Below are 26,527 nucleotides of genomic sequence, written 5' to 3' on the forward strand. Positions count from 1 at the left end.
CCATCCACCTATTTCTGCATGAAATTACTCCTGTAGCGAAATATCTTTTCCTCACAGTCAAAATTAAAATAAAATATTGGGGTTTTGGTCCCGTATCCTAGCCACTGTTCGGGTCTGGTCTGGGATCGTAATAGACACCCTGTGTGGTAAAAAGCATGATATAAATGCATGCCTTACTTTTCTTTTTAATAACGACTTTTGATGAAGGCACCAAGAGTGATATATCTAGGTTAGCTAACACGTTAACATGGGACGGGAATATAAGCTAGGAGGACGACATAAGTAAACTGCAAAGAGATAAAAGCAGGTTAAGTGAGGGACCAAGAAGGTGACAGATGAGGTACAATGTGAAGAACTGTGAGGTTATTAACTTTGGTGGTGAGAATAGAAAAGCAGAATAGTTTTTAAAAGCTGTGAAACTTCTAAACATTGATGTTGAAACTGAGAGACTGTCGCCCCTGGCAGGGGAATCAGAATGCGGGGGCACAGCCCTACACAAGGGATCAATTATTCAGGACTGAAATCAGGAGACATTTCTTCACTAAAAGTCAATAGCTTTTTGATCTTTCAGGAAATTAAGTGATACGGGGAGCAGACAGCAAAGTGGAGTTGAGAAAGCAGATCAGTCGATGGTCATAACAAATCGTAGGGCAGGCTCAAGGGGCTGAATGGATTACTCTTGTTTCTATTCCTTATGTATTTATGTTCTTATCACCGCGTGTGGCAATGTGGTTTTCACTGTATACATACGACGCGCGTGTAAGTGGGTTGCACACTGGAGTCATTGGCAATGTGCTCCATGGATAACTCTTGTCGTCCATTGCTTTGCTGTGGTGTTTCAAATACAACTGACGTAGGGGGTCTGTCACAGAATGAAGACATTCTGACTGCTGCCAACACAATGATCTGATTAATTCTTAGCATTTGGTCACACACTAGCAGGGCAACATGGTAGCATGGTGGATAGCACAATTGCTTCTCAGCTCCAGGGTCCCAGGTTCGATTCCCGGCTTGGGTCACTGTCTGTGCGGAGTCTGCACATCCTCCCCGTCTATGACATTGAGGGAGTGGAATCCCTTTCAGTTGTGGCATAGGTTTGCAGTTTGGACAGAGTGGGCATGTGGTGCCTGCAAAATAATATGCCTGGAGCCAATAGCATATTGCACCGTTGGGAAGGCTGCAATCCGAATGAAGCCCTATGCTCTATCCACCTGTGTCTTTTTGACGGGGCAAAGAATAAAATGCAGAGAATAAATGTCAATAAATAAACAGCATTAGTAACCTCACTTAGCATTAGTGGATGGCACTGTAAGGTGTTGCAAATATCTCCAGCTTCAACATGGAATGAGACAGACACTTAAAAGTTCTTTGCCGCAGTTACCTTCGCAGACACAGGCAGTTTTGTCTTTGCCCGGCCAAGTGGCTATAGTTGTGGTTGCAGCAGGTGGCAGATTTCAGTGAGGATGTTCTTATTAACACACAGATGTCACACACATTGTCCCTTTCTGAGCTTCAGCTAGTAATGGATAGGACCGCTTGCTGAGAAACCTTCTTCCCTCCTCTTCCAGCAGCTTGTCCTGTTCTGTGAGCCTCTCCACATTCTTCTAATCACATTGTATTCCAAGGGAAATTCCTATCAGCGCACCCATGTCCAGGAGCAACTGATCTGTGCAGAAACTTTGAAGTCAGTTTGTATGGTGATTGGCATCATGACGTGCCTGCTCTGCTTACTCCTACCAGTGCTAACTCCCTCATCAACATGGCGTCTGCTGCAATTCATCCCAAACGTTTGCGCACGCAGCTGACGCCACTTTATTCCCCAAATAGCACCCATAGCACCCAAACAATCGGTGCTGTCAATCCTAATTTCACACCGATCCTTTTAGCCGACATAAACAAACATGTGTTGTGAATAAAATTGATTCTTAACACATTAACGTTAACTGATAAGATTCCATTCCAATTTGATCTAAATTCAATTTCATCCATCTGCTTGCTCTTCACAACTTTTCCTTGACATGCTATATTACAGAGTAACAACACCAGATGACAAACATGCCCATCTAGGGGAACAAGATGAAAGGGGATTTCAATTAGACCATTCATATAAGCCTGCAAAATCAGACTGTTTGCACCAGCCTGACTTAAACTCATTTATATGAGAGCATTTTAATCCAGCATGGGAATATTGTAGTTTTTACACTAAATGGACATCAAAGTAAATTAATTTATCCAGTTCAGCTGATTTTAATTTGAAGCAACTGCAATCTCAAAACGAATTCAGGTTTAGAACATAAAAATCAAGATTAAACCCCTTTCAGATTTGCCTTTGCTCAAGTTTCAGTCAGCCCATATCAACAAAATTTGATATTATCCAAAAGCTACTTCAGGGAGGAAAAGCATTATTATTAATGGATGACCTATCGGTGGCAACAGGCTCTGTTCATATTTTTGCCAACATCCGATTCGCTGGCCATGGCTCCCAATAAAAAGAAAGGCAACAAAAATCAGAAAGAATATGTCGCAGTTATGGTGAAATATTTTAATGTGAAAACCTGAAGATAGAAAATAAACTATAAATCATAAACTCTGACTCAAAATAAATAACCAGTGCTTAGGACGTTTATATTACTCATCTCAAAACCTCCTAAAATATTTAATTGTATATTATATTAAATAGAATAAGAATAATTTTGAACCCAAGAAATAACACGATAGCACAGTGGTTGGCACTGTTGCTTCACAGCATCAGGGACCAGAGTTCGATTCCTGCTTGGGTCACTGTCGGTGCGGAGTTTGCATGTTCTCACCGTGTCTGCGTGGGTTTCCTCCGGGTGCTCCGGTTTCCTCCCACAAGTCCCGAAAGACGTGCTGTTAGGTGAATTGGACATTCTGAATTCTCCCTCTGTGTACCCGAACAGGCGCCGGTGTGTGGCGACTAGGGGCTTTTCACAGTAACTTCATTGCAGTGTTAATGTGAGCCTACTTGTGACAATAATGAAGATTATTATTATAAAAAATATATAAAGGACTACATTTGGAAGAGTCTAAGTATTTCTGCAAGCACATGTGAAGTCCAAAGTAATGTCCAAAAATAAACATGTCATGAATGAACACGACACAGAATACCAATACTGAAACAGGGACAATAACATGTATGATCAGAGAGCAGGGCAAACAACACTCTTGGCTGAAATAAGATTAACAAATAACATTGACATATTCATGGAAGCTGAAAAACAATTAAGGTAACTCAGCAATGACTTGCTGAAAAAGATTTTGTGAACAAATATGAAAAGTTGTTCAAACACAACTGTAGTATTATGGTAATGTTGCCAGAATATTAGTGTTACAATTCAAATGGTGTGACAAACACTTCTACAGCATCTTTGGCATAAATCTTTTAAAAAGCACAAAGGCCCTTCACAGATAGCCACATGAAGAATGGATGCAGAGCTAAAAACTGAATCTTGGTTGAAGAGATTGGTGTTCAGGAGACTTTTAAAGAGTGAGGGCCATGGTAAAAATGCTGGGAGGCACAATGGTGCAGGAAAATAATTGAGGGAGTAAGGACTCAGATGGCTGCATGAATGGCTACTATTGGCCAGGGAGAGGGTGATGGAGGCAGAAAATACAAGAATCCGCAGGATTGATTCTTTGTGGAAAGGGAATATGGGTTGGAGGGGTTTGTTGAGACTGGATGAGTGAGGCAATCGATAAATGTAAAGATAATTAGGATAATCATTAATTTATAAATGTTAGAGATGGGTGCCTGACATAGGTCAGTGAGGGTTGGGGAGGGGGTGGGGTAGGTTGATATTGGAACTTACTGTGTGGCATACATGAAGCAGAATTTTGGATAATTTTGAAGTTTATGAGAATGGGTGACCAGCAAGGAGAACTCATGCGCTTCTTCACCATAAAGATTTAGAGACAATTGGATCCAGGATTGGATGTCTGATAGCACAGTCACTGTTAAGAGGAAAGAAGAAATGGTGAGGAGTTAATGAAACACATGATCAGCACAGCAGTCCCTCTGGCTACAGATGAAACAGCCAAAGGACCTCACTTAAATGAGAATGAGGGACCTAATGAAATGCTCTTGGGGGACTTCTGACATTAGTGTCGGGGAGAGGGCATCAATGCCACACATAAGACATCGAGAGGTAGCACTGACATTGTTGGAAGGCACAGGGGCCAGGCAGAAGAGCTGGGTTGTCAAGGTTTGACAGAGAAGGAGCACAGGGCAGGTGCCATGTTTGAGTTGAGTTTGGAGTTCGTGGGGAAGAATTTGCTGAGAAGTTTAGGGCTTGAATGGAATTTGCGAGCATGTAGGAGAACCAACTGTGGACATGGATTAAGCCGTGATAGTGAAGCATTCATGAGTTCCTTGCTGTATGTTTGAAAGGAAAGCAGAGGGGACAGGAGTAAGAAGATGATCATAAAACAGTACCTGGTAATAATAGTAGTTTCTTGTATGACCTTGAAGAAACGGGAAGTTTTGACTGAGGAACATAAAACATTGTAATGCTTGAGATGGGCGAACAATATTTATTGACATGTGGTTCGGTCTGCTGTGTGCTTAGGTTTGTGCATTCTGACTTGTAGGAAGGAAAATGGAGGCTGCAGTAGGAAACAAAGTGATAGGAGATAGCGATGTGCACATTGATAAATAAAACAGTGTGACCCAAAGATTGACTACAGTGGAATCTCAATTATCCACACAATAATTATTCACCTTTCCATCATCCACTAGACTTGTTGAGGAGCAAAATCTTACGCAAGATATTCTGTCATTGCAAAGGTTGCTACATTAATCTCAAATCTGACAAAATTCAATCTCACAGCCCAAGAAAGCTTAAATTCAATGTGCATTCATTGTATTGTAGTTTGCTTATTTCCATGCTTTGGGAATTGCCGCACCATTCGAACATACAAGTTAGGAGCAGGGCTTGGCCACTCAGTCCCTAAGGCCTTCTGCACCATTGAATAAGATCATGTCTACCGCTGAAAACCTGTCGCCCCTTGTTTACCAAGAATCTATCTACATCTGCCTTAAAAATATTCAAAGTCTCCGCTTCCAAAGCGTTTTGAAGAAGGGACTCACTGCCCTCAGAAAACAATTTCTCCTCATCTCTCTCTCTTAAATGAGTGACCCCTTATTTTTAAACCCCTTGTTCTAGATTATCCCACAAGAGGAAACATCCTCTCCACATCAATCCCTCAGGAAATTAAAGGTTTCAATCAAGCCATGTCTTACTCTTCTAAACTCCAGTGGATACAAGCTTAATCGCGATTGCAGTTAAGCGCAATCTGCTTCTTCATTGATGATTGACACTGTGGTTAAAATGCTGTGCCCATCTTTCTACAGTTTGGGTTTTTTATGTGAGCATTGTTGACCCATCGGCACTGTGGATTGGTGATGGACCAGGAGAATGGGGCCCATGGACAGATTTCAGAGCCTTGTAGAATCTCTTCCATCTTTGTGGTCTGCATATGACTGAAGATTGTCTGCAATTATGTAAACCCTGTTGAGGCAATCTTTCTCCTCCAGTAGTTTCTGGAATATCTAATCTTTTTAATTGAATCAATCTTCATGTTTACAAGAGGTAAGGCCATGTGCCTCTAGCGCTGTGAAGTACATTTTATTCTTAAAGATTGCCCGTCCTTAGTGCAGTATGTATCCATTCTCGCTGTACATAGGCGACTCTCGAGTTTATCTGAAATAAATTCCTTCATTACTGCCTATTTGAGCCTCAAGACATTGAGACATTTCTAGACCTTCATGCCCCAGGGCTATCTAGGGGGATAGATCTTGACGTTTAGCTTTGGAATGATAAGATAATGGTTAATCAAGCAGATAGTCTCCACGATGTACATGGCGTTTGTTCTATGCACATCCTGTCAGTCCGCTGCCTGGTGATTAGATGGTTGATAGCATTCCAATGCATAGAATGGCGTGCATGCAAGACATCTTTTGCGATTAGGGAAACAGACCACTGCTTTTACAACTGCCAACATAATTTTTTCCGATGGTCCCTACCCATGCCTACTGGTGTGCACAAACTCTCGTGTAGAAGTCACTATTAACACTAAGAACAATTAGCTTGTATGACTTTGGCACACTTGCACACTTCGTCAGGGTTGGTCATGGTTGGGCGCACACACAGATGAGAGTGCTTGCCTGTTGCCTTGCAGGGGAAGTTTAAGCACCATCAGGCAATCATTGACACCCGTGGAAAGGCAAATTAGTGTGCTGACAAGATGGTTCATGAGCAGCAAATCCGAAGCCAGCTATCTGCCATTCCTTTTCCCCACCGCCATTCCAAAAGAATGTGTGACCTGCACTGGTTTCCTTAAGCTGAACCTTCTAAGGTGCGTGAATCTTGCTAAGAGTGCAATCTGGATATTGTACCTAGTCAACTCTCTATTGGCAAGGGCTGTTCTTCTCTCAGGTCTGCTGACTGTGACATTATCTGTCAGGTTGACCGTGAGGGTGTGCCCCTTCCATTTGCCAGTGGTGACGGATGTCACCTTTACTTTCTGTTTTGAGACTGACTTCCGACCATGTTGTCCTTCCAACTGCACTGGACTTGTGACAGACAGATGATGGACAACAGGCGATAGAATGATGATGAACATGACTTGTGCATGAATTGGATTATAGTCAGGGAAAATTGTGCATCGACAGCCTTACAATCCCATCCTTACCTATCTTGGTCAGTGTCAAGATAAGTAAGTCTAGATGGCTGGAGAAAGATCCGTAAACAGCGGGTGACCAGGATGTCTTCTGTGTCTTGTCAGGCTCTACATAGTCCATGACGTGCTGGCCCTCCTTCAAGACCTCAGATTGATCTCATCTGCCCCGTCCACCGGAACCAGCCTTAGACCCCTAAGTTTGCCGAAGGTAGAAAACCCCAATGGTTATCCTCACCTGGGGCAAAATGGGTGAGATAAGCAGAGGGATCTGGGGCTAGAGATAAACAAAGCACACAAAGTATCATTTTTCTATTACCTGTCGTCCATCATCCATCTACCACAGGTCCTGTGCAGTTGGACGTGCAATATAGCAGCAGCTCCGAATTCTCTGGGAGCCATAGCCGCAAACCTACACACAAGTGGCTCAGGCCACAGGATCATTTTTCACTGGAAGGAAATTAATCAGGCCATAAAAAAGTGCATGGAACACTCAGTTTTATTTGTAAAGAGATAGAATTGACAAACAGAGAAGTCAGATGAAACAACAAAGTTTGTTTTAATACAACTTGTATTAATATAGGGCCCTTAAAACACCCCAAAGTACTTGAAATGAAAAATGAAATGAAACTCGCTTATTGTCATGAGTAGGCTTCAATGAAGTTACTGTGAAAAGCCCCTAGTCGCCACATTCCGGCACCTGTTCAGGGAGGCTGGTACAGGAATCGAACCGTGCTGCTGGCCTGCCTTGGTCTGCTCTAAAAGCCAGCGATTTAGCCCAGTGTGCTAAACCAGCCACTTCAAAGAGGTGTTACAAAACAACTGCGACACCAAGCCAAATACGTAGATATTTGGGCAGAAAACCAAAACGTGGTCAAAGAAGTAGCTTTCAAGGAGTGTCTTAAAGAAAGAAAGCGAAGTAGAGAGGTAGGTAGGCTTATGGGGGGAATTCTAGAGTGTCGGGATCCAGGTAGCTGAGGGCATGGCCACCAAAGTTGCAGTGATTAAGATCAGGGATGGTCAAGAGTTCAGAGGAGTGCAGAGATCCTGGAGGATTGGAGGAGATGCCAAGATAAAACGGGGCTCGGGCAAGGATTTGAAAACAAGAATGAAAATTTTTAATTTGATGTGTTACGTAAACAGGAGCCCCTGTAGGTCAGCAAGCATAGGGATGATCGGTGAATGAGATTTGGTGTGAATTAGGTCACAGCAGAAGATGTCAAGAATATGGAGGGTAGAATGAAGGAGGTCAACCCAGAGTACTTTAGAATAGTCAAATCTCGAGGAACGAAAGGCACGCATGGAAGTTTTATCAGGTAACCTGGAGTGGAGTCAGGCCACAGTACAGATTTGGAATTAATCAGTTGAAGTGATGGCGTGGATATGACTTTATAAACTCATCCAAAAGTCAAACATAATATCAAGGTTGTGAATACTCTGATTCAGCCTCAAATATTTGTCAGGGAGAGGGACGGAATTACTGGCTAGAGACTGGGGTTGGCGGCAAGAACCAATGTTTAACTGGAGAAAATTTCTTGTCATATTGTTGCTGATGGCTGTCTCTCAAAGGGTATGGGGATAGCGTGGGAAAATGGTATTGAGGTAGAAAATCGACCAGGCTCTAGCTGAATGGCCGAGCAGGCTCAAGGGCCAAATGGCCTATGCCTGCTCCTGTTTTCTATGTTCCTGTGACATCTACTCAGGGTCACAAGTTTCTTCATGTGACTCTGCAGCCCGATTCTCAGCCTGCAGAAATTTGGGTCCACGGGAGGGATGTTCCACCAGGTGCTGGGATCTGATGTAAGGTTTGCTACCTTCCCTTTCCGTCCATGCCACCTCCCTGTCTCACCATTACGACATTGTGACTCAGCTTGACGGACAAGTTGTCAGCATTCTGAATGATAGGCGGAAAGCTCCCCCGAGTCATTAACGTCAATCTCAAGGAGAGCTTCTGAGTGTCTTTGAAGCATTTTCTTTGTCCTCCCCCTGGAATGGGAGCATTGAGACAACAGGACCTGCCAGGGGATGCAGTTTTCAACCATCTGGTCAGTATCCAGTCCATCAGCTTTGATTCTATCGGAGTCTTCCCATGTACTGGATGTCGGATGAGCAGTCTGGCAACTTGGAGACAGTGAAGGGATTGGGAGAAGTGGTAATGAGGTGGAGTTGGAGGTTGTCAACATACATGTGGAAACTGGCATTGCTTTGTGGCTGAAGTCACCAATAGGCACATTTGGAAAAGGCCAAGGCTGGAACCTTGAGGGACAGCAGAGGTAACAGTGCTGGATTGGGGAAAGAAGCAATTGATGATGATCCACTGGGTGCAATTAGAGAAGCAGGAATTGAACCAAGCAAGTGAAGCCCCGCCGAGCTGGAGAGCTGCTGGGATCAACTGTGCCATAGGCTGCAGAAGAGTGAGAGGCAATAGTCTGCCTTTGTCACAGTCACATTTCAGACTTTGATATGAGCCATTTCAATTCCGTGGTGGGGTGGAAGCCAGATTGGAGGGATTCAGTCAAAGAATTCTGGGAAAGGCGGGAACAGATTTGGTGCTTTAGGGGGGAAAGAGAGGTTGGAGTTGGGGTTGTAGTTTGCAAGGATGGAGGAGCCAAGGGTTGATTTTAAGACCATAAGAAATAGGAACAGGATTAGGCCATTCGGCCCCTCGAGCCTGCTCCATCATTCAATAGGATCGTGGCTGATGCAACATTTCCCGCGTTCACTTTCCTGCCCTTTCCCCATAACCCTTGATTCCCGTAGTAACCAAGAATCTATCTCTCTCAGCCTTAAACATGCACAAGGACTTTCCCCCCACAGCTCTCTGAGGTAAGGAGTTCCAAAGGCTCTCAACCCTCTGAGAGAAGAAATTCCTGCTCATCTCAGTCTTAATGGGCACCCCTTTATTCTGAGACTATGCCCTCTGGTCCTAGAATCTCCCATGAGGGGGAACATCCTCTTAGCATTTACCCTGCCAAGTCCCTTATGAATCCGACATGTTTCAATGAAATCACCTCTCATTCTTCTAAATTCCAATGAGTAAAGTCTTCACCTGTTTAACCTTTTCTCACACAACAATCCCTCCAGACCTGGGATCATAGAATCATAGAATCTTAGAATTTACAGTGCAGAAGGAGGCCATTTAGCCTATCGAGTCTACACCGACCCTTGGAAAGAGCACCCTACCCAAGCCCACACCTCCACCCTATCCCTGAAACCCAGTAACCCCACCCAAGTGAACCTTCTCTGAACCGTCTCCAACAAAATCTTTCCCTAAGGAGACCGAAACTGTTCACAGTGCTCCAGATGTGGTCTCACCAGTAACCTGGACAGTGGCAGCAAGTCTTCCCGACTCTTATACTCTAACCCCCTTGAAATAAGGGCCAACATTCCCAGCACTGATCTCCGTGGGCTCCACTGGTTACAGGTTGTCAACCCGAAAAATATCCCCTTATCCCCACTCGCTGTTTCCTGCCCATTAGTCAATTCTCTACCCATGTCAATGAGAAGAGTGGGGCGATGACAACAGATTTGGACAGAGGGACAGAGGCAAGTAAATAGTGAGCAATACTGACTGATATGGGAGTCAGGGAAAGAAGTTGCCCCCAGCATTTTAGTGGGATTAGGATCGAGAGGGCAGGAGATGGATCTCATGGACAAGGTGAGCTCAAAGAGGAGCATGTGTGATATCAAGATTGGAAACAGGCCAGTTTGATTGCAGACTGGTGATAGGGAACGGGATGAAAATGGATTTTGGTGCGGGACCAGAAATAGTGGCTTTGGTCTTCCCAATATTTAATTGGAGGAAACCTCTCTGCTCGTCCGTTACTGGATGATGGATAAGCAGTCTGGTCATTTTGTCATAAATGCCTCTTGATTCCTGAAGAAATGAACTTGCCACTTCCTTCCAACACCCTGCCAGAATTTGGGGAATAATGTTCGGACACATTATTTGTGTGAAAGAACAGGTACAGGAGCCATTGTGGACGTCACTCAAGCTCCCCTGCAGCTGGAATATCCAGCACCTGGCCACCACCCTGGGATGGTTGCTTACCCTCGTACCCTCCCCAGTGTAAAGTGAGCGATCAGAAAAAAAATCAAGGAAAAATTACCTTCTTCTTTAGGTTAAGGCTGAAATTACAGTAGGAAGCACACAGCATTTCACGATTATTTTGTATCTGTAACAAAAGTGTGATGTCTGCAGTGTGGGAAATCTTTATTAGGGGCTGGTTTAGCACAGTGGGCTGATCAGCTGGCTTGTACAAAGAACAAAGAAAAGTACAGCACAGGAACAGGCCCTTCGGCCCTCCAAGCCCGTGCCGACCATGCTGCCCAACTAAACTACAATCTTCTACACTTCCTGGGTCCGTATCCCTCTATTCCCATCCTATTCATGTATTTGTCAAGATGCCCCTTAAATGTCACTATCATAATGCGGTACAATGCCAGCAGCGCAGGTTCAATTCCCATACCGGCCTCCCCAAACAGGCACTGGAATGTGGCGACTAGGAACTTTTCACAGTAACTTCATTGAAGCCTACTTGTGGCAATAAGTGATTATTATTATTGTTAACCATAAAAACCCAGTAATATTACCCAAAACTGGTCGGGGCTGGTTTAGCACAGGGCTAAATCGCTGGCTTTGAAAGCAGACTAAGGCAGGCCAGCAGCACGGGTTCAATTCTCCCACCAGCCTCCCCGAACAGGCACCGGAATGTGGCGACTAGGGGCTTTTCACAGGAACTTCGTTTGAAGCCTACTTTTGACAATAAGTGATTTTCATTTTCATTTCATTTTCATTTTCACAGGAGGTCTCTGATGCCCGGGTTAAACATCTATCTTACTGTTATAAATGTGCGATGGGACACCAGTTGAGAAATATTGGTATCAAATAGGACCAGCCTCTACACTAGTGGAATGAAGGAAAGATGCATAAGGAATATGCTTATACTTTAGGAAGACTTAGGGCTCATTTAGTCTCATTATGCAATAGGTTTAAGTTTTCAAAGTAATTTTTAATGCATGAAATATCTGCCCCCACATAACAAGATAGCAGTGTGGTGACATTCATTATTTTTTGATGCAGTCTAACCATGGTGTCTGTCAATTATACTGAGTGCACTGCACAAGGTGAAGATACAGGCGACTGATTATATCATCAAAGAATAGTGTCTCTCATAAAGCAGCTAAGGTCACCGATGTCTTGTGCCATATGGGAGAATCTTTTCCCAAAGTAATGGGCCACAAAGAGACCCAGCATTGCTTTGTTTCAGGTAAGTCATCTCTAACCAAATTAGCTGAATTTGTTGAAGAGGTCACTTGCAAGGTAGACAAAGGTCGTCTAAATGGAAATCCAGAAGGCATTTGACATGATTGCACAGAAAGGATTATTGGCGAAAATGAGAATGTACAGAATTGGAGCAAGGTAGCCTTTTGATTTTGGTTAGAAGGTAGTTGGGACAAAGATTAAGAATTTTCGGTGCATCCTCAGATTGTAAGGATAAGTGGTGCTCCTCGGTAATCTGCTCTGGGGTCTCAGAATTTCACATTATTTATTAATGGCTTTGATGAAGAAACAGCAATTTTATATCTAAGTTTCAGATTGCACTAAATTAGGACGGGCAAAAGTAATGTAGATGGTGTTTAATGAACAGGTGTTAGTTCATCTACTTTAGAGCCAAGTAAAGTAACTGGGTTATGTTAAATGGTAAGAAACTATAAACCATGGATAAGCAAAAAAATTTGGGAGTCCAAGTACAGAAATCAGTTAAGCCAGTAGACAGGTATAATTAAAATCAAAAAGGCTAAATACATAGATACATAGAAGATAGGAGCAGGAGGAGGCCTTTTGGCCCTTCGAGCCTGCTCCGCCATTCATCATGATCATGGCTGATCATCCAACTCAATAGCCTAATCCTGCTTTCTCCCCATAGCCTTTGATCCCATTCTCCCCAAGTGTTATATCCAATCGCCTCTTGAATATATTCAAATGGAATGAAGGCTTTGATCTTGAGGATTTCAGAGGGAAGCAGAGTGTACTTTAGTTGTATAGAGGCATTGTCAGAACCCTCAGAATTACTCTATTCAGCTTGAGCACCATGCGTGTGTGAGGGGGAGGGGGAGATTTTACACAGCCAACAAGGGTGGGAAACATGGCATGTGAGGTGACATAATTAGGTTGGCTGAGAAATGTTGATTTCCCGATCGCGGGTTGAGATGCACAGGTTAAGGCAACGGCTTGCTTGCGTTGTGGTGAGCATCACACTGGCCTGCGGTGGGTTCAGACCTGTAATGCATTTACATAGCATGAATGCTCATTAATTTGAAGGAATTTTCAATAACGTCCTACCCTCAAAATGAAGTTAACAATACAGACTGACACACATTGGTGCATAAAGGGCATGACTGATGCCCTGTATAGCTGTGCCAATAATTTTATCCAGGTCACCATTGATGAAGACAGCCACAGCCAGGCATTGCTGGATTTCCTCAATTGCAAGGTGTCATCGACTGCAGTCATGTGGCCATCAGAGCTCCCTGGGAACAGCCAGCTGCATTTGTGAATTGTAACGGTTTCACTCCTTGAACGTAGAACTCATGTGCGACTATAAAGTAATGCAGGTCTGCGTTCCTTTCCCAGGGAGCTGTTATGATGCATGTATCTTGCACAACTCACAGCTCCCAGACGATTTTGCAGTCCCTGCCCAGGTTGATGGATGGATCTTTGGTGGCAAGGCTAACCCTTGAGTACACGGGCCAGGATTCTCCGCCGGCATGGTTCTCCGTTATGCCGGCGCCCGGAGGCTTCCCGATGTTGTGGGGCTGCCCCACCATGGCAGGCCCCAATACATCTCAATTATGAGCGATTATAGAAAACAAGTTACTCTGCATATTTTAACGAGTGAGACAGACATGGAAAAATCAGCCATCTTTGTGCTAATTTTTTTTCCACTTTTATTTTTCTACTACTTTCTCTCAGTGCATCTCAGACATCAGCAACTGAGGCGGTGGCAGTCTGCTCAGTGTCATGCACCAATGCTTTGGATGACCGTGGCCAGCAAGCTCTGGAGACACAGGGCCTGGAGGACTCCAACCTACAAGATCTTTGAACTGGGTACAGAGACACCCCCTTAGCCTCCCTGGCTGGAACTGTTGGTGTCAATGGTGGAGGGGATGGTGAGATGCCGCTAACCATGGGGAATGCCCTGAAATGATGGCCTGAGGGAGCTGATCCATGCTCCTCCTCCATTTGGGACACAATGGCACCACCCTGTCTCCCTGAAGGGAAGGGGATCCTGGAAGGAGACCCACGGCCCTTGTCCCTCTGGCCATTGTTATACAGGGCCCAAAGGGTGATAGGCTGCAGGTTGGAGTGCACAAGGGCCTAATGCTCAACCGGACTCACCATGATGGTTGCTATCCTCTCCAAGGATGAAGCCATGTGCTCAAATCCCTGGGACGTGACACAACCCATGGCATGCAAGGACCCTTCATACCCCATGTGTGGTTGCGCATAATCCCTGGCGTCACCGCAATATTTTCTCCTAGCCACTCCTTTATGTCCAGCAGGCTTCTTGGCCGCAACCAGAGGCCCATCGCAGGCCATGTGGGTGTAACTGTGCTGATGGAAGTGGATGATGAGGCTGATGATGGTGCATCCTCTCAGGCACCAACATCTTTGTCCCCAGTTGTGGAGCCTTCTGGCTGATATCTTGCCTGCAGCCTCATACTTGGAATGGCGACGACCTGTAGTGAAGAACAGAAAAAAAATCACATTAAGGATTATCACAGTTTGAACGCTTCATGTACTGTGTGCCCATTTTCCACCACCAATATGGTTGCCTCATCTACCTTATTCCTGGCTGGTTCAGCCTCACTGTCTTCCACTGATCGCTCATCGCTAGCAATCTCCTCCGCGGTGGCTGTGAGGAGCTTGAGGTCTAAAACTCCTCCACCTGTGTATCACCTCCCCCTGGTATTATGGATCTGTATGTCCTGCAGGACAAAGTGCAGAGTTAATGACTCATCAAGTGTGCATGGCTCCCCATCACGCATCTGGGCCGGTCATTCACACGTTGCATCCAAGCACACGTGAAAGGCGAATTACCATAAGGTCCGGCCTCAATTGCTAATTCGCACTAAAGCTGGTCACACTTCTGGCACTGCGGCGCCCTCTTGCACATGTACATTGTTGATGACCCCATGAGATATTCCTGTTAATGCAAAACTCTCACTTACCGTGGTGGATTGGAGCAAGTCATTGACGCATTTCCTGCACTGGACTCACATTCAGTGCATGACCCCGCAGTTGCTCACCTCCGCTGCCACCTCCATTCAGGCCACCTTGGATGCAATTTTCAGGAAAGAGCATCTCCTGCCTTTCCCGCCCATCCTAGAGGAGAATGGGCAGGAAGACTATGCTGAACCGTGGGTCTGATCCGTTTTGGCAGTCAAAACGTTCTTCACCCAATGTGGTATTCTCAATGCACGTACTTCCTGCCTGAACAGGAAGCTCTTTAATTGACCACCCACAGATGTAGTACTGTCAGCTGATAGCGAGTTTCACCAATGAAAAGCTTCCTCCGCCGTTACATTGCATGTACTTTCCATGCACACCGGCTAGTACATAATCGCGTGCAAAGAGACAAAGAGAGAGAAAGCGGAAGTGGCGCACAGTTCTAGTTACGATGCACTGCACAGTATGCTGTTGAAAAAATCCAGACCCACGTTTTGGGCAGAGTATATTTGGACTTGGAAGCGGTACAGTGCACATTCCCTAGAGTTATACCGAGGCTTAGGCCATGAAGACATGTCGCATTAACTTTGCTTGGATTTCTTTGAATATAGAATATTTAACAGTGATCTGATTTCAGTGATTAAAATGTTAAACTGGATCCAATAGAGTGAAAACAGAGAAATTACTTTCTATAATTGGGAAAATGTAGAATGAGAGGAAATAATGTGAAAATGTAGCTGGGCAGTTTGGATGGGAAATCAAGATGCATTATTTTCAAACAAAGCAAAACTGAATCTTCTGACGCAGACTCCTGTAGATAATGGTCCAATTGGAGCTGGAATATGGGGCTAAGATAGGTAAATGTAGTCAACCAAAATTCAACACAATGAAGGCGTATATTAGAGGGCAAAATCACATGTTCTTTCCGCTATGTTCAGGCTAGAGACATACCCACAACACTTTGTTAACAGTCTTTTTCAAAGAGGGAGCATTTAAGTATAAATACCTAAGGCCCGAAAGAGGTGGAGAAGACCATAAGACCATAAGACATAGGAGCAGAATTATGCCACTCGGCTCATCGGGTCCGCCCCGCCATCCAATCGTGGCTAATATTTTCTCATCCCCATTCTCCTGCCTTCTCCCCATAACCCCTGATCCCCTTATTAATCAAGAACCTATCTAACTCTGGCATAACTTCTCTCTGTTCCCTCTAATAAATACTAAGTGATCTGATACATATAAGCCTAATCAAGCAAAACATATTTGATTGGTAGGTCTATATTTTAGGGCTATTTTATTCCCATGGACAGGATTCTCTGCCACCCACAGCAGGTAGCGGAGCTCCCAATGCGGCAGAGAATCAAGGGTTGGGCAACAACCAGGCGCCGATCCCGTTCCGATGCTCCAGCTCGCTGCTAGCATTGAGGTTCGCAACCCGCCCCAGCAAAGCTGGGCACCCTATCCTCGAGCCCGTGTGAATTTCCAGTCCTCTGGGCTGGGATTCACATGGACGGGAATTGGTGCAGGTATTCACCCTGTTGCGATGGACCTCACGGTGGGCCAAGGGGGTAACTCTTCATTGGAATTGCCCCCAAAGTGCATCGGAGGACCACCCTTCCCTCCACAATGCAAATCCTGCCCATCCTAGCAGAGCATCCCCCCCCCCAAAGATGTCTCCCCCCCCCCCCCAATAAGAGAGACTTCCACCAGAAACACCCCCTCGCCCCGCCCCATGAGAGCGACCCCTGCCTGGAAGTCCCCCAAAAGAGACATCCTTGTCTGGAAGTCCCCCATAAGAAACATCCCTGCCTTGACGTCCCCCATAAGAGAGTCCCCTGCTTGAAAGGCTTGAGAGCAGTTGAGACAGAGACAGTGAAAAAAAAATCACTGCTTTAAAACTCACCTGTGCAACACACCTGCTGGCTCAGGCAGAGGAAGCAGCACCTGTCAAAGAACAAACAAAGAACAAAGAAATGTACAGCACAGGAACAGGCCCTTCGGCCCTCCATGCCCGTGCCGACCATGCTGCCCGACTAAACTAAAATCTTCTACACTTCCTGGGTCCGTATCCCTCTATTCCCATCCTATTCATGTATTTGTCAAGATGCCCCTTAAATGTCACTATCGTCCCTGCTTCCACCACCTCCTCCGGTAGCGAGTTCCAGGCACCCACTACCCTCTGTGTAAAAAACTTGCCTCGTACATCTACTCTAAACCTTGCCCCTCTCACCTTAAACCTATGCCCCCTAGTACCCTGGGGAAAAGCCTCTGACTATCCATTCTGTCTATGCCCCTCATAATTTTGTAGACCTCTATCAGGTCGCGCCTTAACCTCCGTCGTTCCAGTGAGAACAAACCGAGTTTATTCAACCGCTCCTCATAGCTAATGTCCTCCATATCAGGCAACATTCTGGTAAATCTCTTCTGCACCCCCTCTAAAGCCTCCACATCCTTCTGGTAGTGTGGTGACCAGAATTGAACACTATACTCCAAGTGTGGCCTAACTAAGGTTCTATACAGCTGCAACATGACTTGCCAATTCTTATACTCAATGCCCCGGCCAATGAAGGCAAGCATGCTGTATGCCTTCTTGACTACCTTCTCCACCTGTGTTGCCCCTTTCAGTGACCTGTGGACCTGTACTCCTAGATCTCTCTGACTTTCAATACTCTTGAGGGTTCTACCATGTCAATTCCTGGAAAGAGAAAACCACATCATCTGGGTTTGAACCCCCTCAGATCTTTGATCTGAAAGCCTTTCAGTCATATCTATGTAAAATTGCTTTCACGAGGCTATGATTGACAGCTTCCACAAAAAACTAGCTGTCTGAATTGTTTGATTCATCTCCCTTCACGCTTGAGTGGATTTCAAATAGTTAGCTGTGAAACTAACCACAAAGTTTATAAACATCTAGCGACCATTGACAGCTCTTGGGACCACATCAAAGCCAGGTAAGTGCTCTCACTTCCTCTTTTTATCTGCAGAATACACTTAATTGTCTTTGATGGGGGGTCTCTGGTGGGGGTTTCTGTAGTGGGAGGTCTGTGATGAGTTCAGGTCACCACATACTGTGGGGGTGACCAAAAAAGTCCCGTGGTGGGGGAGGCGGGGTGGAATTGCGTTTCGGAAGGGATGGGTTCCTCACTATCGGCCATCCGCTCAAAATGGCAGCCCAATAGAGGGATTCGCGAGGGAATCCTTCGCACTCTCCGCCATTCATAACCTTGCGTGAGCGCTAATCAGTGGCGATTCATCTCCGGCGGGAGAACATAATCTGCCAAACGGAGAATCCTGCTCCATATTTACACTGCTGACATTTTAATACGATAATTAGTTAACAATGTCAGTCTGTGCAGTTCAAAGACTGATGAGCCATCGTCACCTCATCAATGTCCTTAATTTGGAGAAGCCCAAATTAAGCCAGAAATATATTTATTTTTAAAACTGATGTTTACGTTATTCTACTTTAAACAATTCTAACTAATATCACCATAATTCTTAATCACTGCTATTGTAATTAGGCAAAGGCTAATATGCTGACACATAGTTCAACCATAATCCCAGATATGGACAAAAACCCTGGATATTACAGCCCCCAACATTAATGCGCCTACCTTTGTTGTAAAAGAGCTGATTTTGCTCGTTGATCCTTGTGCTACAGGAGTAAATACTTTAAATATTTATATTCTGGACCGTCTTACTAGGGCATCCAAAAAGTTCCTCTTCATGAAATTCAAAACAGAAAAAAATAGGCGTTTAGATCTGGGACCCAAAACCCACGTGCAGAGTCAGACGCTTCTTCAATGAATAGCAGTGTCATTTATTCAGGCTGTTTTCCTGTTATAATTATTAATCATCGGTCAGCGTTAAAAAAGAGAAAATGCACTGGCTCTTTCTGCAGGACATGATCTCTCTGATACAAGACGAGTAGATTAATAAACCCCCTGTCTTAATTACAGGAGTGATTGAACTGAAAGATCGCTGCAGAGTGCACACGTTCAACTGCACATGTTTTTCCACAGGAACACTGAGTTGTATATTTCAAATACTTTCAAGGGTATTAAAAATTTACATCAAAGAAAGGTAACGCACACTGCAGATTGTCAGTAAGCATTAGCATCACTGTTCCTTTTGGCAGCGTTGCAAAGGAATACAAAATGTCGTGCTGGATTCACCGAGATGGTTTATGAATTTTTAAGGTTACTTTTATTTAGTAAGTATTTTTGATTACTTTCAATCTTTTTCTGGTAGAAACTGCATGACAGAGGTCAATTTGTTCCCCTTTACTGAAGTTTACAATCTGTAAAGTTTAGTGAAAGGTCAAATTGTAGAGTTTCCCAATTATGGTTTTCTATCTGAAACGTGACTGATTATAGTCGTCATGATTGAGGTGACATATTGCAAAAGGTTTTGCGAACATTTTGCAGAAAATAGTACTCTGTTGGACTAATTAAAAATAAAGTAACCGCAAATATTAGTTTAACTGCTTGACAGATCAGGTTTTCGAGTTAAACAATTATGCACCAACAGTGTTTTAGGACGGCATTTAACACAGCAAGGTCTGACTGTTCCTTTCAAGTTCTTCCCATTTTGGGGGGCCCGAGAATGATGCAGAGAGAAAAATATCAGAGAAGGCCCACTACCAGATTCCCACTTTTAAAACTGGTTTCAGAACTTTTACTCCTCCTGCACCATCTCCCACCTCTGCTCACACTCTCACCAACACTTTCCCCACTCGTCCGTACTTAAATGCAACAAGGTGTCAAAGCTTGTCTGGCACAGCAACTGGTTTACCTTCCTCCCCCCTCTGCATCACCAATGGAGAGCAAAACTAGTAGTCAGGAGCCAGTAGATGGATAGTTCTGGTGGGAGCGAAGAGGAATCCTTGAAATGAGGGACGCGGGTCCAGGATTTGGCCATGATGTAAATGTAAGGTCATTCAAACACTGTTGCCTGTGTAAACATTTGCAGCAATGGTCTCATTTCCCCTATTCACACTCTGATCGTTGACCTACATTGTTTCCAGTCAAGCAATGCCTTCATTTCCAAATCATCCTCATGGCCTTACCCCTCCCTATGTCTGTAATCTGCTCCAACTCCACAACCATCTGGGATTCCTGCCTGCTTTTAACCCTGGGCCCCCTGAGCTATCCCAATCATAAATGCTCCACCACTGGTGGCCATGCCCTCAGTTGCCTAGGCCGCAAGCGCTGGAATTCCCTCTTTACACTCCTCCGCTTCTCAGTCTCGCTTTCCTCCACTGAGTGACTCCTTGAAACGTGCCTCTATGACCATGGGCGGGATTCTCCGCCAACCGGCGGGGTGGGCCACTCCGGTGCCGAGGAGTGGCGTGAACCACTCTGGCGTCGGGCTGCCCCGAAGGTAAGGAATCCTCCGCACCTTCAGGGGCTAGGCCAGCGGCGGAGTGTTTGGCGCCGCACTAGCTGGTGCGGACGGTTCTTGGCGCCACGCCAACCGGCGCAGAAGGGCCTCTGCCGGCCGGCGCGAATTGCCGCATGCGCGGGACCGCCGGCGTCATCCCAGCTTCTGCGCAGGGGGTTTCTTCTCCGCACCGGCCATGGCAGAGGTTGACAGCAGGCATTGCGGAGGGAAAGAGTGCCCCCACGGCACAGACCTGCCCGCGGATTGGTGGGCCCCGATCGCAGGCCAGGCCACCGTGGGGGCACCCCCCCAGGACCAGATCCCCCTGCACCCGCACCGAGAACTCTGCAGGCTGCCCGTGGAGCCAGGTTCCGCCGGTAAGGACCTGTTGTGAGTTACGCCGGCGGGACTGGCCGAAAACTGGCGGCCACTCGGCCCATCGCTGGCCGGAGAATCGCTGGGGGGCCGCTGCTAGCAGCCGCCGACCAGCGCGGTGCGATTTCCGCCCCCGCCAAAACCCTGCCGCCGGAGAATACGGCAGCCGGCGGGGGTAGGATTCACAACGCCCCCAGGCGATTCTCCAACCCGGTGGGGGGGGGGGGGGTCGGAGAATCCCGCCCCATGTTTTTGGTCATCTGACCTAATATCACCTTATGTGGCTGGGGGGTCAGCAATGTTTTATAATGCTCCTGCAAAGCACCTTGGGACAGTTTCATTACCTTAAAGGTGCTATACAAATAAAAGGAATTGTTGTTGCTGACTTCCTTGATCTTTTCCAATTGTCAGCGAAGTTGTGCGAGACCCCTTCGGGATGAGCGACCATAAAATGGTAAGAGTTTTTCAAGATGGAGAGCGAAGTAGTTGATTCTGAAACGAGGCTCCAGAATCTGGGAGCCGCACTTCAGGAAAGATGTGAATGCATTGGAGAGAGTGCAGGTGTTATAACCTGCCTGCTTACCATTGGCTGGGGACTAATGACAATCCCACAATCCTGTGGGAGTGTGAGCTTCCCCAATGAGTTGGGGCGGAGAAATCATTTTCAGTCTCCCTGTATAAATAAAGCTGGCCAGTTTGGAACTAGCAGGAAGGAGTAAGCAGCAAGTGAGGTTGCTGCTGCTGTTATGTATATGTATGTTATTGTAAATAAATGTTATTTCTTGTATCCTTGAAACTCGTGCTGGATTCTTTGTGGCCCTCACAAAACTGGCGACGAGGATTAAAGTGAATAGCTGTCTACATTGCTGAAGCTACCTCCCTGGATTTTTGTTGGATACAGGTTGGAAGTTTTTTACTATTACACCATGCCTCTGTACGGACGTTTGGATGTTTTTGATGCTGCGCTGGAAAGCTGGAACCAGTACGCACAACGGATGCGTTACTATTTCCGGGCAAACAATTTCACTGAAAACGAACGCCAGGTGGTCATATTGCTCACCGCCTGCAGCCCGCATACGTTTGGGGTGATTAGGAGTCTTATGTACCCAGCTGCGCTGGACACCAAAACGTTTGAGGAACATGCAAATTTAGTGGGGCAGCATTTTAACCCAGCCCCATCCACGATAGTCCAACATTACCGGTTTAATACCGCTGAGAGGACCCCAGGAGAATCCCTTGCCGATTTTTTATCCAGGCTACGCGGGATTGCGGAGTACTGTGACTATGGTGAGACCTTGTCAGAAATGTTACGCGACCGTTTGGTTTGCGGTGTTAACAATGCGGCCACCCAGAGAAAGTTGTTAGCTCAGCCAACATTGACTTTTCAACAGGCCATTCAAATAGTATTGTCCCGAGAGAGCGCAGAACGAGGAGTGCAGGAGCTACAGGGAATGAAGGTGCATGCCTTGGGGCATGCGTCCCCCCGCACTCCTGCGGTACCTTGGGTGAGACGACATCCGGATCGACGCCAGTGGCCGTCGGACATTCCTCCCCGAAGGGAGGCTTCTCCAGATCCAAAGAATGAGGAGCCATGTCCGTGTCAGACTTGTAGGCACTGACCCCGTCGCGGACGCCGGTCCTGGAGGTGCCAGAGGCGCCGTCGTTCCGACCGAAACTGGAACCAGCCCAGGGGCCATACCTACCATGTGGATGAACCTGCGGCGACTACTCCTGAGGACGTGGAGACGGAGGACAACTGCCTGCAGCTGCATTGTGTGGCAGCTCCCCGTGTGGCCCCCATTAAGGTGACAGTACGGGTCAATGGTCACCCGCTCAAGATGGAGTTGGACACTGACGCAGCGGTCTCCATGATCGCCCAGAGGACATTCGACCGCATCAAGCAGGGTATACAGACCCTTACATTAACCGACACACAGGCCAGGTTGGCCACCTACACGGGGGAACCATTGGACATCGCAGGAACTACGATGACCCTTGTAGTTTATGGATGCCAGGAGGGGCATTTCCCACTTATCGTGGTGCGCGGCCATGGGCCCAGCCTGTTGGGTCGGGACTGGTTGCGCCATTTGCGGTTGCAGTGGCAGCACATCCTCCAAACAGTTTCTGGAGGATTGACTGAGGTGCTAGGACGATACCCAGATGTATTTCAGCCCGGTTTGGCAAAAATAAAAGGGGCCGTAGCCCGTATCTAAGTTGAACCAGGAGCCACGTCGCGCTATTTCCGGGCGCGCCCGTGCCTTGAAAAATGAAAAAAAATTATCATCACTTATTGTCACAAGTACGCTTCAAATGAAGTTACTGTAAAAAGCCCCCAGTCGCCACATTCCGGCGCCTGTTCGGGGAGGCTGGTACGCCTTGCTCAAGATGTAGAAGGGGAGCTCACTCGTTTGGAAACTTTGGGTATTATAAGGCCCGTCCGTTTCGCTGACTGGGCAGCACCAATTGTACCTGTAATGAAGCCAGATGCCACAGTTCGCTTGTGCGGCGACTATAAACTTACAGTGAATACGGCTTCCCAACTCGACCGATATCCAATGCCTCGCATAGAGAATCTCTACGCAAAGCTTGCAGGTGGACTCTCATTCACAAAATTAGATATGAGTCACGCCGACCTACAGTTGGAGCTGGACCCTGCCTCCCGACCATATGTAACGATTAATGCACACGTGTATGAATATACACGTTTGCCCTTTGGAGTATCCTCTGCCTGCGCTATTTTTCAACGCGTTATGGAGGGCATTTTGAGAGGTTTACCGCGTGTCGCTGTCTACTTAGATGACGTTTTGATCACAGGGACGTCGGAGCAGGAACATTTGGAAAATCTGGAGGCTGTCCTTAGACGCTTTTCGGAGGCTGGAGTCCGTTTACGTTGCACAAAGTGCATCTTTCAGGCGAAGGAAGTAGTCTACCTGGGTTATCGGGTGGATCGCGAAGGTTTGCACCCCGTCGCAGAGAAGGTGCGTGCAATTCAACAGCCCCCGCCCCGACTGACACTTTGCAGCTTCGTTCATTTCTTTGCCTCGTAAACTATTACGGGAAGTTCCTCCCCAATCTGGCAACTACGCTGGCTCCGTTGCATCTTCTGCTAAAGAAAAATCACACCTGGGTTTGCGGTCAGCCGCAAGAAACCGCTTTCCGGCGGGTAAAACAACAATTGTCGTCGTCTGGGTTACTAACCCATAATGATCCTGGAAGGCCTTTGCTCGTCAAATGTGATGCATCCCCGTATGGTATTGGGGCCGTCCTGTCCCACAAGATGGAGAACGGGGCCGAGCGGCCGTAGCTTTCGCCTCCCGCACATTGACTGCAGCGGAAAAAAAGTATGCACAGATTGAGAAGGAGGGCCTGGCAGTGGTCTTTGCGGTGAAACGTTTCCACCAGTACGTGTATGGCCGCCACTTCACTATCGTGACTGATCATAAGTCTCTGCTGGGACCTTTCCGAGAGGATAAACCAATACCGGCCATTGCTTCCGCACGAATCCAGCGCTGGGCTTTGTTGCTTGCTGCATACGTGTATTCTCTGGAGCACAAACCAGGAACGCAGATAGCGAATGCCGACGCACTGAGCCGATTGCCTTTAACGACTGGCCCCATGTCGACCCCCACGACCGGTGAGGTGGTTGCAACCCTAAATTTTATCAACACCTTGCCTGTCACGGCATCACAGATCCGTGAGTGGACTCAGACGGAGCCAGTCCTGTCAAAGGATCGACACATAGTCCTGTATGGTGGGAAACATAGACAGCTCCCAGGCGAGTTGCGGGCATTTTCCTCCAAGCTGTCAGAATTCAGCGTGGAAGACGGCATCCTCTTGTGGGGGACACGTGTGATTGTCCCGTAAAAAGGACAGGAGCTAATACTAAGAGACTTGCACAATGGGCATCCAGGTGTGACCAAAATGAAAAGGTTGGCCGTGAGTTATGTTTGGTGGCCACGCCTCGACACCAACATTGAGAAGGTGGCCCAAAGCTGCTCCATTTGTCAGGAGCATCAGATGCTTCCGCCGGCCGTGCCCCTGCATCACTGGGAATGGCAAGGGCGAACTTGGGCGCGCTTGCATGCGGATTTCACCGGCCCTTTTCAAGGAGCCATGTTCCTTCTATTAATCGATGCCCAGTCTAAATGGCTAGAGGTGCATAAGATGCTAGGCACAACGTCCTGCGCAACAATTGAGAAGATGCGTTTGTCTTTTAGTACACATGGCCTCCCCGAATGCTGGTCACAGATAACGGCACTCCATTCACCAGTGAGGAGTTTGCAAGGTTCATGAAGATGAACGGCATACGCCATATCCACACAGCCCCTAATCACCCGGCTTCCAATTGGTTGGCGGAGCGCGCAGTGCAGACATTCAAACGAGGCCTAAAAAAAGCAGTCTTCTGGGTCAGTGGACACGAGACTGGCTCGCTTTTTGTTTTCGTATAGAACCACCCCTCATGCGGTGACTGGGGTAGCTCCCGCAGAACTCCTAATGGGCCGGAGACTTCGCACCCGCCTTCGTATGGTTTTCCCGGACATTGTCGCAAAAGTACGCAGCACACAAGAACGGCAGGGACAGGGTTTTTATCGGCAGGGACAGGGTTTTTATCGGCATCGGCCAATTCGGCAGTTTGCACCCGGTGACGCAGTGTTCGTTCGAAATTTTGCTGGTGGTGCCCAGTGGGTCCCTGGCGTAATCTTTCACCAAACGGGCCCTATATCTTACCAGGTGCAAGCCCAGGGTCGTCATCCAGCACAAACATGTAGACCATGTTCGGTCCAGAAGGCTATCCCTTCCAAAGATTCCCCGCCCCTGGAGATCATTTCGCAGAGACCAGAGACAATGGAAAGTAGTCCTCACAATCTTCCTCTGGTGCCTCACTCAAAGCCTGCGCAGGTCGTTACAGAACCACGCGGAGATAGAGACGCCGAGATGACAGAGGCAGCAGACTCTGACTCCGAGATGGAGATACAGGACGCATCAGAGGGGGAATCCTCGGGACCACGGGCCGTGGATGTACAACCGTTATGCCGTTCATCACGGAAGCGCCGGTCTCTGTCTCGTTACACGCAGCCCGATCCAGCGCCTCGTGCAATGGTGTCCGGCCTGCGGCAAAACGAGTCTGACGCCCTCCTTCGCGAGGGACTTCCGTGGATTCCTTGGACTTCGGGGGGGGGGGGGGGGGGAGGAATGTTATAACCTGCCTGCTTACCATTGGCTGGGGACTAATGACAATCCCACAATCCTGTGGGAGTGTGAGCTTCCCCAATGAGTTGGGGGCGGAGAAATCATTAGCAGTCTCCCTGTATGAATAAAGCTGGCCAGTTTGGAACTAGCAGGAAGGAGTAAGCAGCAAGTGAGGTTGCTGCTGGTATGTGTATATATGTTATTGTAAATAAATGTTGTTATTTCTTGTATCCTTGAAACTCGTGCTGGATTCTTTGTGGCCCTCACAAAAGCAGGATAAATTCACGAGCGTGGTCCCAGGCAAGAGGAACTTCAGTTACTAAGATAGATTGGAGAGGTTGCCTTAGAGAAGAGAAGGCTGAGAGGCGATTGGATAGAGGTATTCAAAATCATGGGATGTCAAGACAGAGTAGACAGGAAGGAATTGTGAGGGGATCAAGAACGAAAGGGCACAGATTTGAAGTAATTTGCAAAAAAGGCAAAAACGATATTTGGAAAAACCGTTTCCCACACAGCGATTGGTTATGGTCTATAATGCACTGAGCGTGTGGTGCGGATAGGTTCAATCGACCTAGTCAAAAGGAAATTAGATTGCTATTTGAGAAGGCAAACCTCGCAGGGCAATGAGGAGAGGATCGGTGAATGGTACAA

General features: G+C 46.8%; 1 protein-coding gene across 6 annotated transcripts in view; it reads right to left on the reverse strand.

Annotated features, from left to right (window-relative positions):
- Positions 1-26,527, reverse strand: part of foxp2 (forkhead box P2) — a 545,939-nt gene that overhangs the window by 377,672 nt on the left and 141,740 nt on the right. The gene's annotated exons all lie outside the window — the stretch shown is intronic.

This window comes from Scyliorhinus torazame, chromosome 19 (assembly GCF_047496885.1).
Source record: "Scyliorhinus torazame isolate Kashiwa2021f chromosome 19, sScyTor2.1, whole genome shotgun sequence".
Lineage (NCBI taxonomy): Eukaryota > Metazoa > Chordata > Chondrichthyes > Carcharhiniformes > Scyliorhinidae > Scyliorhinus > Scyliorhinus torazame.